This window comes from Urocitellus parryii, chromosome 9, assembly GCF_045843805.1.
Source record: "Urocitellus parryii isolate mUroPar1 chromosome 9, mUroPar1.hap1, whole genome shotgun sequence".
NCBI lineage: Eukaryota > Metazoa > Chordata > Mammalia > Rodentia > Sciuridae > Urocitellus > Urocitellus parryii.
Window position 1 is genome coordinate 43,971,458 of NC_135539.1, and position 19,659 is coordinate 43,991,116.

The 19,659-nt window shown below is 42.3% G+C and overlaps 1 protein-coding gene and 1 pseudogene across 1 annotated transcript in view; both read left to right on the top strand.

Moving 5' to 3' along the window:
* Window positions 1-19,659, top strand: part of LOC144256981 (uncharacterized) — a 582,621-nt gene that overhangs the window by 239,097 nt on the left and 323,865 nt on the right. The window lies entirely within an intron of this gene.
* LOC144256881 (la-related protein 1B pseudogene) lies at window positions 453-10,452 on the top strand (annotated as a pseudogene).

Sequence of the window (19,659 nt, forward strand, 5' to 3'; positions counted from 1 at the left end):
TATTTTTTGCAAAACTTGATAAAGAGAAGATATGGAAACCAAGACAGTGAATTTTTAGTTTTAAACAACAACAACAAAAAAAAAAATAGAAATTGAAAAAGAGGGAAGTGGCAGTTACAGGCCCGGGCGGCGCGCGCCCCGCGGACCTGGCTGCGGCCCCGGCCCCGGCGGGCGGCGCCTCCGCGGGGTGGGCGCTCGCGGCTCCGGGCGGCGCGGCGCCAACTGGCGGGCTGCGGGCGTGCGTGGCGAGTCCCCTGGCCGGGGCGGTTGGCGCTGCGTTAGACGCGGGCAGGGCGGCACGCCAGCGCTGCACGGCCTCGGCGGTGGCCACGGCCGGGCTCCCGGCGGCGAGGTCCCAGGCCGGAGCCAGCCAGTGCCCCGGCGCAGAGACGCGCGGCCGAGCGCCCCGGCCCCGGGCGCCCCCCGGCCGGGGAGGTCGGGACGGGCGGACGATGTCTGCTCGCGCCCCGGTGTCCGCCGCTCGCTCTCGGGAGGACCTGGCGGCGGCGGCGGCGGCGGAGAGAGAGACGCTGACGGCCTCGGCGAACCTGCCGGCCGAGCAGCCGCCCCCGCCGGAGCGGGAGGGCAAGGAGGCGGCGAGGGCCGCCACGAGCGCGGGGCGCGGGGAGAGCCGTCGCCGGCGCCGGTGCAGGACCACAGCGTGCCCCAGGCGGCTGTGCCCGTGCGGCCGCTGGCGCTGCACCTGGCGCACAAGGCGCGCGGGCCCGGGGGCCCCTTCGGCGGGGAGCCGCGGGACCGGGAGCCGCCGGCCGCGGCCGGCCCCGAGGAGAAGCCGCCGCAGCCCAAGGAGAACCCCTGGGCCAAAAAGCCTCCCCAGCACGCGTCCCCCGCCGCGACCGGGCCGCCGCCACCCGCTCTGGAGACCCTGCAGGCAGAGCTCAGTTCCCCCAAAATTATAAAAGCAGGAAAACTCAAGACAAGGAAACCCGATAAGGCCAGTGATTTCAGCGATATGGCAAACTGGCCAACACCAGGAGAGTTAGTGAGCACTGGATCTCAGAGTGTCATCAGTCAAGGAAATAAGAAGCCACAAATTAGAAAAGAAAAAGAAGAGAAGGTTGAAAAGAGGAGTAACAGTGAGAGCAAAGAAAACCGAGAAACAAAATTAGACGGTCCTATTGAAAATGTGAGTGAGGACGAGGCCCAGTCGAGCAGTCAGCGGAAGAGAGCTAATAAACACAAGTGGGTACCACTGCACTTAGACGATGTAAGACCAGAGAGTCAAGAGAGACCTGGATCCCGGAACAGCTCTCGGTGTCAACCTGAAGCAAATAAGTCATCCCATAATAACAGGAGAAATGACACACGAAGTTGGAGGCGAGACAGAGAAAAAAGAGATGATCAGGATGAAGTGTCCAGTGTGAGGAGTGAGGGGGGTAATATCCGAGGTTCCTTCAGAGGTAGAGGAAGAGGACCTGGAAGAGGACGAGGCAGAGGAAACCCTCGAGTAAACTTTGATTATTCGTATGGTTACCGAGAACTTGGTGAAAGGATGGATCAGCCATTTCATACAGAAATTTACACCAGTATGATGTATTACTATGATGACGGTGTTACCGCTGTTGACCGGTGACGAGTTCTTGCTCCCCGATGCTGAAGAATAACACCAAAGAAGCACGCCGAGGCAAGGCCAGAGTAGAAATTAGAAATTTATTAAAGGACAGAAGAAAAGACTTCTCCCGGAGGAAGAAGGGGACCCAAAAGGTGGAATCCAGTTAGCGGGCAATGTGTTCCCCTTTTTATAGGTTTGGTGAAGGAATGTAGGTGGGAAGGGTTTGGGACAAAGGAGTAATCTGGTCATTTCCGAGTCAAGTTTGCTGTTCATTAACATTTCTTTGGGATGAGCTACCTCCAAATCTGTTGGGGGCTGTATCCTGGGCTTCATTAACATTTCTTTGGGATGGGCTGTCTTCAAGTCTGTTGGGGGATGTTCATTAACATTTCTTCCAGGTGGACTTTGGCCTAGGGCCTTTTCGGAACTTTATTAACACTCCATGAGTTGTCCTGTTTTCCCTGAGTCATTCCCAGCATGGCCTCCATTTTAGATTTCACTCGATATTAGACCCGATTTACCTAACTACACTGACTACCTAACTTTAAATCTGGCTTCATTCCCCCCTCTAATTTGGGGAGCTCCTTACTGCTGTAAGGAATGGGGGCGAAGACCGTTCTGGCTTCTTCAGGCTGACAAAAGGGGCGATGTTGGGGCAAGCAGTTTGGAGTCCCCTTTTAAAAATCGGGTCTATCGAGTGGTCCATGATAGAAGTCCGATTGAGAAGTAATAGGCTGGAGGGCCATTTGGGCGATGGGCGGTCTATAAGAGAAACAAGAATTCATTAATATTGGAACCATATTGATGCAGCAATAAATACCACAACACAGGAATATGCCAATAAGTATGATACCAAAGACAGAGACTAACAATGTTTTCCACCAGGAAGTACCAGAGAACCAGGAGCTAAGATATTGTTCCCATGACAAAGTTGGTGAGGACATGGCTTTTATCTGAGTATGTAAATCCTTAAGGATATTGGTCACATTGCCAGAATTGTCAGGGATGTAAACACAACATTCAGTTTTAATAACAGCACAAGTACCACCTTGGGCTGCAGTAAGGACATCTAAAGCCATTCGATTTTGTAAGATGGCCTTCCTCATAAGTGTTATTTCAGTATTAAGGAGAGAGATACTTTCCTCAACATCATGGAGGGCAGTTTGAGTATAATTGTTTAAAGTTTCTACATGCCACATTACATCTTCTAAACCAATTTGTGGGATAAACAAAGAAGCTAGATGATCATACCAACGAAATACAGATCGTCCCCATCTGTGTTTGAGATTGGGGAGGTTTGCTGGCTGAGTTATATTTGGGGTCCATCTCCCTTGCATCCAGGGGTACCCAATAGTACATCTTCCTATCCAGCCTGGGGGAAGCCAGGGCCATAGGTTAGTTCCACATATCCATTGAGTCCCATTGGGTGCTGGCCAAATAGTTTTAGGTCTAGAAAGCCAATTTGTTCCAAACCAATCATTGGCTTGTAAAACTATAATTTTTTTACATTGTGACTCTGGGGTCCATCCTAATTCTCGAGTAGCATTAGGCCACGTGTCATAGGTATGGTTTCGCTGTTCCCAACAGAGTGGGGCCTTTTGGTTTAAATGCCCAATAGTGGGAGTGAGCCATAAATCTCCGTCCCAAATCTGATAATAACCATCTTTATATCTGTGACATATTGACGGTGCAGGTAGTGGAGGGAGAGAATTGGATGGGCCTATATGGGATTTAATAGTAGTGGACGTCTGAAGGTTGGTCTGGTTTAAAGTGAAAATCTTTCCATGACCAGGTTGTGATAAAGTTTCATTTATAGGCCATAAATTAGCATCTGCACGAGAGGCATTTTGTAAATAAGGTCTTTCTTTCTTTTGTTGTAACATTAAGGATTGTAAATTTATCCAGTCCTTTCCTTGTAATGGGGATACCCACCAAGGTAGTCCAGAAGTGCTGGAAAGGGGTAATAGTCCACATATCCAGCAATTATCTTTCTGTAACCTAATGGCATACTGTTGAGCCCACATTAGAAAAGAGTTAGCTTCAGTTGGTCTGTTTATGGTAACAAGGAGAAAGAGAAGGAAAAGTTTACATATCACCATTTTCTCTGCGGAAGAGATATTTTAGGTCCTCTACTGGAGTGCAGGAGTATCGCTCCTCAGTTTCCTGGGAAGAAGTAGTCTCTTTGGGTATCGGCTCAGGATGGCAGGCCTTAATCCGAGAGTGGTGGATCCAATTCTCCTGTCCCAGCACCTTTACTGCGGAAGGGGTGGACAAGATTACAGAAAAAGGTCCTTTCCAAATAGGGTCTAAGTCTGGAGAGTTTGAAGGGATGGTCTTAATCATAACTAGATCTCCAGGCTCATATAGAGGTGGAGAAGTAACTGGCTCGGATATAGGATATTTGCGAATTTCAGCTTGAAATTTGGCCAACTTTGTGATATGAGTCACTAGATCTGCAGTTTCTTGGTCTTTAAGAATATCATTTCTTAGGAATGGTCTCCCGTATAGGAGCTCAAATGGGCTGAGCCCTAATATCTTTGGGGTGTTCCTGATTCTGAGCAGTGCTAAAGGAAGCACCTTGGGCCATGGGTAGTGGGTCTCTTGAGTGAGTTTTCTTAGATGTCTTTTTAAAATATCATTAGTTTTTTCTACCTTTCCTGAGGATTGAGGTCTCCAAGCACAATGGAGATGATACTTAATGCCTAAGGCTTTTGATATCCCCTGAGTGATAGCTGCCTTAAAGGCTGCTCCATTGTCGCTCTGTAGACTTTGAGGCAACCCAAATCGTGGGATTATTTCCTGTAATAAAGCCTTGACTACCTCTCCTGCTTGTTCAGTTCGGGAGGGGTAGGCTTCAGTCCATCCAGTAAAAGTATCTACCATAACTAGTAAATATTGAAATCCATTACTTTTAGGCATATGAGTAAAATCAAGTTGCCAGTCTTCCCCAGGGAATTGTCCTGTTCTTTGTAATCCTGGGGGCTTTTGAGTAGAATTACGTGGATTATTTCTTTGGCATGTGCCACAGGCTTTGACTATTTGGTGAATAGTCTTTGAAAGATCCTTTCCTTCAAATATCTCTCGAGTTAATTTGAGAGTATTTTCTTCTCCTAAGTGGAAAGATTGATGTAAGGTATGTAAAATTTTCCACTGGGAATTAGCAGGTAAATAAAGTTTGTCATCTTCCATTTGAATCCACCCAGAGGGTAAGAGAATACCTCCCTTAGATAATGCCTTGTTAGTTTCCTCCTGGGTGTACTGAGGTCTTATCTCTGGGGGAGGGCCTGTCCATATCAAGGGGGCTAAGGTAGTTGTCTGTGAATTACCCTTAGCGGCCTCCTTGGCTTGTTGGTCTGCTAGTCTGTTCCCTTCTGCTATCTCATCTATTCCTTTTTGATGCCCCTGGCAATGAATTACTGCTACTTCCTTGGGTAAATGAACAGCCTCTAGTAGTCTTAAGATTTGCTCATAGTTCTTTATAGAAGTTCCCCCAGTAGTTTGAAATCCTCTTTCCTTCCAAATTGCTGCATGTGCATGCAGGATTAGGTAGGCATATTTGGAGTCAGTATAAATATTAATTCTCTGTTGTTTCCCTATTTCTAATGCTCTTGTTAAGGCTATCAATTCAGCTAGTTGAGAGCTTGTGCCTGGGGGCAAAGATTGTGCCTCTATGGTGTCATGTAAAGTTACCACAGCATATCCAGCTTTGCGTTTTCCTTGTTCCATAAAGGAACTCCCATCTGTGAACATGGTAAGGTCAGGATTGGATAGGGGAAGGTTTTGAAGGTCCTTTCTAGCTGAGTAGTTTATAGACAGGACTTGTTGGCAGTCATGTTCAGGATTTCCCTCTAATTTCTCTGGGAGGAAGGTAGCTGGGTTTAAATTAGAACAAGTCCTTATTTGAGTTACAGGTCCTTCTAAAAGTAGGGTTTGATATTTTAGAAGACGATTGTCTGAGAGCCATAGTTCACCTTTTGTGTTTAAAATTCCTGAGAGATCATGGGAGGTGTAGACTATAAGGTCTCTTCCCAGGGTGATTTTAATTGCCTCAGGAACTAGCAAGGCCACAGCTGCTATTACCCTCAAACAATGAGGCCATCCTCGAGACACAAGATCTAGCTCCTTACTGAGATATGCTACTGGCTGTTGAGTTGGTCCCTTCTTTTGTGTGACCACTCCTAGGGCTATCCCTCCTCTCTCAGTAACAAATAGATTGAATTTTTGTTCAGTGGGTAAGCTGAGGGCAGGGGCTTGGAGTAAGGCCCCTTTTAATGTCTTGAAGGCTTTAATCTGTTCTGGTTCCCATATGAGGGAAGTCGCTCCTTGGCGTAGTGTTTCTTTGAGGAGGCTATAGAGAGGTTTAGCTATTTCCCCATATCCAGGGATCCAAAGCCTACAGTATCCAGTTATCCCTAGGAAGCCTCTAAGTTGTCTTATGGTCTGAGGTAGAGGATATTGTCCTATGGGGGTTATTCTTTCTGGTCCTAGCTTGCGAGTTCCTTGAGACAGCTGTAATCCTAAATATTGAACTTGTTTTTGGCACAATTGAGCTTTTTTCTTTGAGACTTTATAACCTTTATCAGCTAAGAAGTTTAAAAGCTCCTTAGTAGCTTCTTGACATTCCCTTTTAGTGGAGGCACACAAAAGTATATCATCTACATATTGCAGGACAGTCAGAGATGTCTTATCTCTGAACTCTGTTAAATCCTTAGCTAGGGTTTGGCCAAACAAATGGGGACTGTCTCTAAACCCTTGGGGTAATACAGTCCAAGTTAGTTGAGATCCACTATCTGGCTCTTCAAAAGCAAACAGATATTGTGATTGGGGGTCTAAGGGTATACAAAAAAAGGCATCTTTTAAATCTAACACAGTGAACCAGGCAGCATCTGCTGGAATCTCAGATAACAGAGTGTATGGGTTAGGAACCATAGGGTGGAGGGGAACAACTGCTTCATTAATTATTCTTAGGTCCTGAACTAGTCTCCATTCCCCATTGGGTTTCTGAATTCCTATAATGGGTGTGTTACATGGGCTATTGCAGGGCACTAAAAGTTTCTGTCTTTTGAGGTTCTGAATGATCTTTAATAAACCCTTTTTTGCCTCTGGGCGTAAGGGATATTGTCTCTGATGTGGAAAGACAGAAGGGTCCTTTAAAACTATTTTGATAGGAACTGCATTTTTTGCCCGTCCAATTTTGCCTTCAGTAGCCCACACTTCAGGGTTTATATCACATTCTAATAAAGGCAGACATAATGGTCCTCTTGGTCTTAAATTCATTGTAACCGACGTTTGAAGTTTTGAAAGTATGTCTCTTCCCAATAAAGGGCTAGGACATTCTGGGACTATCAGAAATGCATGAGAAAACATCACCCCGTCCCACTCACAACTCAGTGGGGGAGTAAGCCTTCTGGTAAAAGGCCGTCCAGACACCCCTTGCACGGTTAAAGTATTAGAGGAAAGAGGTCCAGGATAAGAGGTGAGCACAGAATAACTGGCGCCAGTATCTAAAAGGAAGTTGACCTTTTGGCTCCCTACGAAGAAGCATACCCGGGGCTCACATGCGGTGATAGGAGTCACGGGAGCCAAGGTTGAGCCCGGGCCCCGTCAGGCATGTGTAGAGGGATCTGACTTCAAGGACTTACGTCCCTGGGGACAGTCACTCTTCCAGTGATTGCCTTGACATCTAGGGCAGGGCCGTGGAGGCGGACGCTTGGCCTTTGGGCAATCCTGTTTGAAATGTCCTTCCTCTTCACATTGGAAACAAGTTCCTTTTGTGGATGGAGGAGCATTTCGTCCTCCTGCACCCTGGGAGCTTACTCTTCTGAGAGCAAATACCAGCGTTTCAGTTTTCTTTCTGTCTCTAAGCTCTTTTTCCTTTTTTTCCTCTATATCTCTATTATAGAAAACCGAAGTAGCAATTCGGAGGATGTTATCTAAAGATTGATCAGGGCCATATGCCAATTTTTGTAACTTCCTCCGGATGTCTGGGGCTGACTGAGTGATAAATTTGTCCTTTAAAAGTAGTTGGCCCTCTGTGGATTCAGGATCCACGGTGGTGTGTTTCCTCATTGCCTCTCTGAGTTTCTCCATGAAAAGAGCAGGGCTTTCCTGGGGGCCCTGAATAATTTCTGAAATCTTAGAATAGTTAATGGGCTTTTGCTTGATTCTCCTAAGGGCCTCAAGGATCAATACCTGAAAATGGCTAATTTTCCAAGCGTCTTGCTCATCATTTGGGTCCCACTCAGGATCATTTCTGGGAACTGCCTGTGCTCCAGTTGGGTAATTAGGTTTGCTCTTAGTCTGTTCTGCTGGGGAGGGGGCAAGGTGTAGTTCATCCCCAAATTCCTCAGCTGCTCTTAGAGTTGCTTCTTTTTCATTGAAAGTTAAGGTCTGGTTGAGTAATAGCATAATATCTTTCCAGGCAAGGTCAAATACCTGGCATATGTTTCGAAATGCCTCAATATATTTATCTGGGTCCTCTGAAAATCTCCCCAAATCAGTTTTTATCTGCCTTAAGTCTTGAAGGGAGAAGGGGGTATATACTTTGATTGGCCCAAATTCTCCTCCTGGCATCTCCTGGAGAGGTAATACATTTGGTTTGCCTGTTGGGGCAGACGCAGGGGGGCCAGGATATGGAGGACAGGAAGGCTGTTGTTGCGCACCAACAGCCGATGGGGTTTTTGTGGGTTCTCCTGATTCTTTTTCCTCAGTAGGTGAGTCCCCAAGACTTTCTCCCTCCATGGCAGATACCATGGTTGAGTCTACTTTACATTGTTGGCATAATTTGTACAATTTAGGATTTTCCCTTAGAGCAAAGAAAACCTGAACATACGGCACCTCACACCATTTCCCTTCCTTTTTGCAAAATTTATCAAGTTGTAAAATAGTATTAAAATTGATACTTCCCTCTGGTGGCCAGGTTTCTCCGTCAGGGAGTTTGTATTGAGGCCAGGCCTGGCGGCAGAAGAAAATGAGGCGCTTTTTCTTGAGCGTTTGAGGGTCAAATTTATCCCAATTTTTCAATACGCAGGTAAGTGGCGTACCTGACGTATTAGAGAGTGAGGCTCCCATCTGAGTGTGGAGAGAAAAAAACAGAACTCAGGCGCCCGCGCCGGAGAAAACTGTTGATCTCCCTAATGCTTGAGCCTCCTAAACGGTCCAGAAAACCCGTCTCTCACCTGGCTTTGCCAAGGGGTTTCTGGTCCCCTTTAGCAAAGTGCTAGGGTCTCAGTTTTGCCCTGTGCCAGAGACCCTGGGAGGATTCAGACTTAAGGGCCTTACTGCTTTCCTCCCGACCACTAAAATCCCTTTGAATCGTGTGCTCCTTGTTGCCTTTGCTCTGTAGACTAGCAGATTACCGGAGGAGTTGGTTCTAAAAATGCATTTCTTAGCAGCTTAAGGAACACAGCACATTTTAAACATTGGGCGGTAAAACAGACTAGTGATAGTTACCTATGCACCTTAGGGAACCTGGGCAGATCTTACTAATTATCCCATGCCTTTTTCTCAGCCTTACAACCTGAATTGCTAACATTTCTGACCCATGAAGGAAGGGGAGCATCCAGGAGGGATTGGATGCGGGGTTGGGAGTGTTGCATGGCCCATACGGAGGCAAATGTGATTGGGGCTTTCCCTCAATGCCGTTCATCTACCGATCACCTTAGATACCCCTGGGGGCTGTCGGAAGGGGGCTCAAGAGAAAGGAACCTTAAGAATTCGTCTGAGAGTAGCCCAGACCGGAATTCCTCAGTTGTTCCAAACTCCTTCCTCCACCTCCACGCATCCGAGGCAGATCGGGATTCCGGACACTGTGTACTCACGCCAATTGCTCTCCGGGCCTCAGACAGAAAAGTTGGAAGCGGCTTTGGCAGAACCCAACATGCCTGCTCTGTACCGAACAGGTGATTGAGAGCTGCCTAGGCCGAGAAACCTCTCACCCGAGTCTTGTAGAGTGGCGGCTGCACTAGTTGCGTTTAAGTAGCCGACGGGTGCCCACCTTACCCTCCAGAAAGAAAGAGAGAAAGATGCACCTCAAACAGACATGGAGTGCGTAGAGAGGCGCTTACCTCGGTGTAGAATCTCGGTGGAACCTCCAATATGTTACCGCTGTTGACCGGTGACGAGTTCTTGCTCCCCGATGCTGAAGAATAACACCAAAGAAGCACGCCGAGGCAAGGCCAGAGTAGAAATTAGAAATTTATTAAAGGACAGAAGAAAAGACTTCTCCCGGAGGAAGAAGGGGACCCAAAAGGTGGAATCCAGTTAGCGGGCAATGTGTTCCCCTTTTTATAGGTTTGGTGAAGGAATGTAGGTGGGAAGGGTTTGGGACAAAGGAGTAATCTGGTCATTTCCGAGTCAAGTTTGCTGTTCATTAACATTTCTTTGGGATGAGCTACCTCCAAATCTGTTGGGGGCTGTATCCTGGGCTTCATTAACATTTCTTTGGGATGGGCTGTCTTCAAGTCTGTTGGGGGATGTTCATTAACATTTCTTCCAGGTGGACTTTGGCCTAGGGCCTTTTCGGAACTTTATTAACACTCCATGAGTTGTCCTGTTTTCCCTGAGTCATTCCCAGCATGGCCTCCATTTTAGATTTCACTCGATATTAGACCCGATTTACCTAACTACACTGACTACCTAACTTTAAATCTGGCTTCAACGGTACGGGTGTTCAGGTGTATCCTGTGGAAGAAGCATTGCTTAAAGAGTATATTCAGCGTCAAATTGAATATTACTTCAGTATAGAAAACTTGGAACGTGACTTCTTTCTTCGGAGAAAGATGGATGAGCAAGGTTTCCTGCCTATTTCCCTGATTGCTGGATTTCACCGAGTTCAGGCTCTCACCACAAACCTTAATCTCATTTTAGAGCTGCTCTGAAGATCCCTTGAGCCTTGGAGGTGGAGACCATCCTGAGCAACAGAGTGAGACCTCTGTCTCAAAATAAATAAATGACATGAAATAAGCTCAAGAGTTTGAAGTTGGCTAAAGCTCTGGACAGCATTTAATTACTTTCTTTCATTTTACAAAACCTAAATAAATGTCTGACACTGGGAGCCCCTCAAAGACTTGCTAATGCTGTTGCCACCTGTTTCAGACCCAGTCTTTCAAACTTGAACCTTTAACTTTGGTCCTTTTAATCTTCAGGATGTTGTAAAGTACTGTGTATTCCCATTTAATAAAATACTGAGAATTTTTCATAAAAAAAAAAAGAAAAAGGGAAGTTCAGAATATTTGTCTTAATGAAACAAAAAAAATACATGAAAATTATTTATGGTAAAAATCACACAATCATCAGATTATATTACCATATAACATCTTAGAAAACTGACTGCTCAACTTGTGCCAGTCACTTTTTGTTTGGTTATAACTTTTAATTACATTATTATAATTGTCAAATTTATACTACTCGGTGATTTTGCCAAAACCACTTAAAATACACAAGTTTTAAATGCAAAAACATGTATCAAACTATATATATATAATGTTTACAGGCCATTATGAAGCTGTATATTAAAAATACCTTCAATAAATAAAGATTAAACAAGTTTTCTCAGCTTAAGAATATGATTAGAGGGCTGGGGATGTGGCTCAAGCGGTAGCACGCTCGCCTGAAATGCATGCGGCCCGGGTTCGATCCTCAGCACCACATACCAACAAAGATGTTGTGTCCGCCGAGAACTAAAAAATAAATATTAAAAAATTCTCTCTCTCTCTCTCTCTCTCTCTCTCTCTCTCTCTCTCTCTCCCCCCCCTCTCTCACTCTCTCTTTAAAAAAAAAGAATATGATTAGAATAAAAATAGGCATTTTAATTAAAGAAATCAAAACAGTAATAAAATGCTTTTTAATCAGGTATGTTTTAAAACTTCAATCTTTACATGAGTTCACATTAGATAAAACTGCAGATCATTAATATAAAATTGCAGTATGCTAATCTGTCCTTTTTATGAAGTAATAAGGAGGTGATTTCCTACATGATATAGACAAAATGTCTCATCTTTTAAACACATGTATAGTATTTCTACTCAGATAAGAAAAACACTCAGATTAAGGAAAAATGGAAATGCTGCAATAAGCTTCACTAGGACATTTCTGTTGAAAAGAACTATTCAGTAATTAAATGTGTTTAAGGTGGAAGTTTGGTATCCATTGCTTTTTAAATGCAATAATAATTAAATAAAAAAGAAGAGAAGCAGCTAGATCCTTCTAAAACACATCAAATAGGAATACAAATCATGTGTCATGCATGGAATTTGAAACAAAGGAAAGACGCATAATCTTCTAGCACAGTCTCCCAGATAACCCCCAGCCCAAAAAGCTTGCAAGTATGCATTACACCCCCAAAGCAGACATGATTGTCTTATGAGAACAGTGGAAGGCTTCTGACACTCTTCTGGGCTCATGCTGAGAGGTAGAATATATGCCTGGAACAGGGGTAGTAGGGAGAGTGTTAGACAAATGAAGAACAGTGAAGGGCTCAAGCTTGTAATTGTAAAACTCTTTGAGAAAAGTAAACCAGCCACAGTGGTGTGGTAAGGCCACCTTCGAATGAGGCATGGCTTACCATGAAACTGCCATGGGTGTAAGGTAGTCAGGTTAAAAATAAATAAATAAAGTTTTTTTTAATGTAAATTAGTTAAAAATATCTTCTTCTTGAAGGAGAGACAAAATCAGAGCATAGATTTTGCATGCAACTGACTGGATCATGAAAATTAAGATTTTTGTGGCTTTCTGTGTCTCATATAGTAGGTCTGGACTGCAGCATGGGAATCCATATTTCATTTCTATGCTGTTCTCTGGTGAAAGTGATTATGGTGTAGGACCCACTCTTTGGAACCCAGAATTAACCATAGTATGACTTAGGCTAAACTACTTTTTCTTAAATAATAAGAAAAAGATACAAGTGGTGGGAGCATGAGGTTCAGGAAATAATTCTATAAAGTGGGCCCACTGTGCTGACCCCCACATTTTTTTTTCTTTTCATGCAGAAATTAACCTGCAGCCTGGAGAAAATCAGGCATGAAATAATTTACATAAGAGGAACTCATGTTACCCTAAAGAATGGAACTTTTGTGACTCTTTCTACATACCAGATTATGAAACTTAGGGAGATAATGATAATTATTTTTAAATATAAAATCTGAAAGTATTTATGTTTAAGAATCCAGTGAGAACAAATAGCATTGGCAAAGGTGACCTGTTGTTATCATGGCAGTTTGGACTTGACAGCCTGATGTCATCCAGTTGTCAGTTCAAAGTCAAGTGGTAGGTCTGAGTGGACTATTTGAAAACTTATCTGGGATATCCAACAAAAGTGGAGTGCATGAGAAGAAGATCACCATTAAACAGGGATGAGAGGGGGGAGGGAAAGAGAGAGAGAGAAGGAAAATTGCATGGTAAAAGAAGGAGACACTCATTATTATACAAAATTACTTATAAGAGGAAGTGAGGGGAAAGGGGAAAAAAACAAGAGAGAGAAATGAATTACAGTAGATGGGGTAGAGAGAGAAGATGGGAGGGAAGGGGAGGGGAGGGGAGGGGGAGATAGTAGAGGATAGGAAGGGCAGCAGAATACAACAGACACTAGTATGGAAGTATGTAAAAAAGTAGATGTGTAACCGATGTGAATCTGCAATATGTATACGGGGTAAAAATGGGAGTTCATAATCTGCTTGAATCAAATGAATGAAATATGATATGTCAAGAGCTTTGTAATGTTTTGAACAACTAATAATAAAAAATAAAAAAATTTTAAAATTTTTTTTAAAAAGTGCAGTGCAAAAAAGGCACACGGTCTCTCTTCCCTCTGAGGGAACCTGATATCTTCCATGAGAGTGTACCCTTTCCCTGTTTATACCTTCAATAAACTCATGCCTGTTACTCTGAGTGAAATATCTAAAATCTTTCTGAAATGATTATAAGAATTAGGATTTGAAGGGGGTTGTCTTCTTGCTATCTCAATTTCCCAGACGGTGCCAGCCTTGTATAACTAAACATTTGAAAAGTTTTCATGATGTACATTGAGCTTTCTCCAGCCACACTTTCAAGATTTGCAGAGTTGTAGTCTTCAGCTCTTTCAGTAAAAGCCAAAAGACAGAGCTATGATAAGCTAAGATAGAACTAAATGCTGAATATGTCTTTCTCTCCACACTCTACTGTTTAGGACATCCAGGAGATAAGGTTGAACCTAGTTCCTGTGCAGCAAAGACTTTTAGTCCCCACTACAGCATTCATATGGTGAATGAGGTAAGGATGGTTATCATCCAGAGTCTGTGAGGACAGTCTGTGAGATGTATCCATAAGATACATGTAAATTTCCATCACTTTTACATAAAGATTTGCATATGAGGTATTTTATGCTAGATATTTACCCCCAAGAAAGTAAGCCTGTGCTCTGGACAACCAGCAGGATTTCATAAGAGGATCAGTTCCATCCTGCATCTCCAGCACAAGGGGCTCTAGTGGATGCTCAGCTCAATAAACCACTCTTAGATTAGACAAACAGAAATGAGCAGTACTCTGATCTCCTCTCTCCTATCCTGTTAAGCCTAATCAAACCACAAGCACATGTACCCACTCAGAAGTTATACCTGCTCTGACACTCAAGAAACTGGAACCTGAAACCTGGCTCTACGTGTTCTAATCACTCAAGAAATGTACCTCAGTTGATGTAGATCTAGTAAATATGCATTGTAAATCTAGTAAAAAATGATTTGCTTGAAACTAGAAACAAATTATTGGTTACAAATGTATGTTCACTGACAAACATGTATATACAATACAGGAAAAAAAGCAAGCACTTTTAGAGTTAATTTACCCACTGGACACCATAGGCACAGTGCCTGTGTTACATGAAAAAGTTTTATTTTTAAATCCTAAGAAAAATAAATGAATAAAATCTGTTCTGAAGTAAATTCATCTTCATAGCAGCCCAGAAGCAAAATATACCTTTTAAACTTCTTTTCATGAAGGCAATGCTCTAAGGACTCTCAAAAGCCATGCCCTACCTTGTGGCCAGAAATAAATCATTCTCAAGGCTTGCATAGACTTTATTTTTTATTCTCACTTTTTTTTCTTTTTAGTACAATAGAATTTTATATAATGCTAGAATTTGTTGTTACAGATTTGTACATAAACACAATATACACAATATAACACTAAAATTTGGCCAATATCAATTCCCAGCATTTCTCCCTCCCTCTTCACCACCCACCTAGGTCCCTTTTCTCTACTGAACTTTCTTTAATTTTTAAAAGATCCACCCCCAGCTTTGTTTTTCTATCTAGCTCCATATATGACATACAACCACTAACCTTTTAAGTTTGACTTATTTTCCTTAACATGATGGTGTCTAATTTCATCAATTTTTCTGCAAATGATGATTTTTTTAATTTTCTTTTTTGGGTTGAATATAAATCCCTTGTGTACTTTTACTATATTTCTTTATCCATTCATCCATTAATGGACAGCTAGGCTGGTTCCATAGTTTAGTGATTTTTAATTGTGCTGCTATAAATGTTGGTATGCATGTATCCCTGTAATATGATGACTTCAATTCTTCAGGATACATATTGAAGAATTGTATAGTTGGTCATGTGGTTTTTCCATGCTTAGTGTTTTGAAGAGCCTTCATACTAATTTCCATAGCAGTTGTACTAATTCACAGTCCCATCAACAGTGTAAAAGTGCTCCTTTTTCTCCACATCCTCTTCAGCATTTATTATTATTTGTATTCTTGATGACTTCCATTCTGACTGCTGTGAGATAAAATTTCACTGTGTTTTTGATTTGCATTTTTAATCAGTAATTATGTTGAATATTTTTTCAAATATTTGTTGGCCAGTTATATATTTTTTGAGAAGTGTCTGTTTTGTTCACTTATCCTTTTATTAATTGGATTATTTGACTTATTTAGAGATTTTATCTTCTGTTATTTTTTAGCATTTTCTTGTCCCTCCACTAGTATCCAAAGAAAGGAAATTGAGAAAAATAACAAATCAGAGCAGTGCTCTTAATTCCACATGACATAAAAACAACTCAAACTAAAATAACCTGGTATTGATAAGGGTTTTTTGTTTGTTAGATTGTTTGTTTATTTATTTTTGTTTTGTTTTGTTTTTAGGTGCTGGGAATTTAACTCAGGTGGCACTCAAGCACTAAGCCAAATGCCCAGCCCAATTTTGTATTTCATTTGGAGACAGAGTTTCTTACCAACTTGTTGTTGCTGTGGCTGGCTTTGAACTTGGGATCCTCCTGCCTCAGCCTCCAGAGCTGCTGGGATTACAAATACGTACTACTGTGCCTGGCCCAAAGTTTGTTTTCATTTACAAGTAAAACCCTGTGGGTAGTTCTGACTAAGGCAAAGCTGACTTCAGGGTTCACTGTATTTTCATTACTCACTTCCCCTTCCACTTTCTATCCTTTCCTGAGGCCAAAAGTAGGCAATAAGCTTTCCATGCTCACCTTCTATAGTTATTTGTGGGCTTCTGGGACAGTCTCTCTGGACTGCTTAAGCCAAATTGGCAGGTTAAGAGCCTCTTGTTCAGGAGGTTTCTATTCTATGACTTACTGAGCTGGGTAATCTGTATGACTCACCCCATATGGGGTGGAATGCAGAAGGGACCCAGGAAAAAACATGAGCAAGTTCTGGAAGAAGATAAAACAGACACTGGAGACAGATAACAGAACAGACTCCCCTCTGATTTTCAGGGGAGCCTCTGTCTATACTGCAGAGCTGAGAAGTTTGTCTATGTCAGCTCATGGCACTGTCCAAGCACTCAGGGTCCAGGACATCTCCAATTCATAAATGAGGAGACCAGAGCTCAGAGGGAGTTAAACTTCCTGTCCAAGTCCACTGGCTTTGAAAGTGGTAGTCCTCAATATAAAGACAAATTCAGACTGTTTTGAATCAGTCTTGACCTTCCATCTCACTTCTTGTCTTCCCCAAGTATAAGACAATTATCATAGACAAAGAGGAGAAAGAGTGAAGCAGAAAGGATAAAAATTTCCTGAGAGAACTTCACAAAGACCCTGTACTGGTCAGTTTGTTGTTGAGTTTGGGAGGCTTCCTTCCTACTAATATCTTCTATTGGTTTATACACATATTTATTTCCACTTCACTTTTACAACTTGGCATTAGTATTGTTTTTGTTTACCTTTTTTTCTTAAGTCAACTTGCCTGTTGTACTCACAGAAAGGTACTGAAAATCTTAACTCGTTGTGGCAATTTTAAGTCAAAATGATTAATGCTTGCCTCAAATAAAAATTAGCTTTAAAATACCAAAAAGGTAATAAATCAAAGACTAGCCATCTGTGCATCATTAAATATCACCCCAAAACTGAAGTGGAGTCTTCAGACTCAGTTTGGAAAATTAGAGCTACCAGGTCACACCAGAAAACAAATGACCCCTATGTTCCTCCTCCATATGCAGTTTTCCATTCCTGCAATCTTCCCTGCACTCTGAGAGAAAGGTTAAAGGAGTAGCAGCTTCTCTAAATCAGAAGAAAAGAATTATCTACCCCAAATGTGGCCATGTCTCCATGCCTCATAATCAGGCTCTAGATTTTGTCCACTTCACCCCTAGTTTCTGATCACATACATTTCTAGGTGTATACATTTATTCAGGGGCCTTGGCTCCTTCCAGCACCTTTTTTGCCTGAACATTGAATCATGTAATAACTCCCATTTTACCTTTTCTATGATTATTGCTTTAAGTGCCCTGGAAAGAAGACCCCAAGTTTTAACAGTGTACCCAGGAAACCAGGCAGTTCTAGGCTGCACACATCTTTGCCCACTTTCCTTCTGCCTACCTGTTGCTCAAATATTTGCCTTAGGCCAATTACCATGGGAAGATATAGAGGCAACCCACCCTCAAATCAAGAAGAGCCTTTGAGAGCAGGGAGCAAATACCACTCACACTACAGAGAAGGAAGTCAGTCCTAAGGGTCCTGGTCCAACTATCTGTCACAAACAGCTGTGACAGAGCTGTATTGGATTAATAACCCCTGACTCCTGGCACAAGGTTTTGTTTTGTTAAACTGAGAATATTTCTACCCCAAATGACTTTGATCCCTAGCTCTAAGGACAGAGAGTGCAAACATCTCATTCTAAAATTGTCTAGTCTCTGTGGCACAGCCATGTAGTCATAATGACTTTCTCTTACCTAGAAGATGAACCATATACAGTTCTAAATGTAATGATACTATGGAAATAGAAATAAAAAATTGGGGAAAACAAAAAAAGACCTAGAGAGCCCTACCCCACCTGAAGATTCCAGGACTTCATCCTGTAGATGGAGAAATCTTCGTGTGACTGCTTAAACCAGAGGCTGCACAAAGAGTACATGTCCTCTTTCTCAGAAATCAATATGAAGTCATTGTGTCTTCAAGGAGGCAGGTTGTGACCTGAGACATTTTCTCTCACAGTTGGCAACTCAGATTCCTTCTACTCAGTCCTGTTTGACAACTAGGTTTCAGCCTGGCCTCCTCTGGTTCCTCTCACAGGGCTGGTAGGGGTCACCATGGGGAGGGTGATGTGTCCCACCTGCTCAGACTCAGTACTACTACACCAGAAAAAGAGTGGAGTAGAGGTGAGAGACAAAAGGAGTATAAGGAGCAGAGGTACAAGCAATTTAAAAACAAAGTTTTCCCCAAAACCAAGAATTCCATAAAATGGTGATCTTTTTAGAAAGAGATGGAAGAGAACAAAAATCTTTCCCAACCAAGAATAATCCCTCTACACTCACTTCTTGTTTTTTTTATTTTGTGTAAGATTTTTATATTTTACATATTATTATTAGAATAGCTAACATCTAGGAGGAACCCAAATATCTTAAATAGCAATATGGCTGGGTCAATCATGGTGCAACTATTCTACAAGCTCTTATGCAGACCTAATAATGATTTAAATATATGGATGGTTTAATTCAGATAATGTTCATATGTAAAAAAAAAGAAAAAGAAAAAAGAAATAGTTAATTTAATGTGTGATGATGAGATTACTACCATGTTATCTGATGCTGCATTTCTTGAGCAAAATGTTTCAACCCATATACAACTATAGTGGTCCTAGTGAACTTCTGGGCCAGTGTGTAGAAATATAGAAATTTATGACCCAAATACAATCCTTGTCCCCTCACAGAGCCTCAGAGTGGCCTTGAACATTCAATTCTGGCCTGCATGCTCTACATAACTGTTCCTAAGAATTCAGGCTAGGAATCTAATTTAAGTGTGCCTAGCCTGTCCTCTTTCACAGGAGGTGCCACACCAAGAAGAATGGCACTGTATTTTGCAGAGTGATACTAAAAAGAAAGGCCAACAGACAGACAGCAAGAGTGCCCTTGGATTCCTGAGAACACAGTTGACCCTCTGTGCTGTGCTGGCTCTTAGGGTGATGTCCAAGGGTGGGAAGAAGTTAGCAGTGCAGAGCTCTGTGGAGGCTTGTCCTAGGCAGAGGATAAAGACAGGCAGGTGCTGGAAGAGCTTCATGTATTCGCAAAATTGGAGAATCTATGGTCATACAACTGTGGTGAGAAAGGGACAGATGGGTGGACAAAGAGACTAGAGATCCTGTAGGCCCCAGAATCTAGAAGGAAATATAGATTTTATATTGTAAATCTGGAATTCTTTGAAAGAGTGTTGTTTTTAATTTTGTTTTTGAAAATAATTTTTAATTGTGGTATGAAATTTATATAACATGAAATTTACCATTTTAATATGTATAGTTCAGAGGCATTAAATACATTCATGGTTTCCTTTTTCCCTGCAGCCCTTGAAAACCACCATTCTATATTCTGACTATGAATTTGACTGCTCAATAGACCTCGTTTATATGGATTTTACAGTATTTTCCATTTTGCCCTATTTTTCATTTTTAATTAAATAGTGTTTTGAAATACTTGTACATTTGCATGAACTTGCAGAAAGTAAATCAGGGTGATGCTATGTGCCCTTTAATCAGTTTTTGTACACCTTAAACAATGAGCACAGTGTCACAATCAGGATGCTTACAATGGTACATACAATTATCTGCCACATTGCTCTTTTATGGTTACATTTTTTTATTTGCCTCAACCTCTATCTAAACC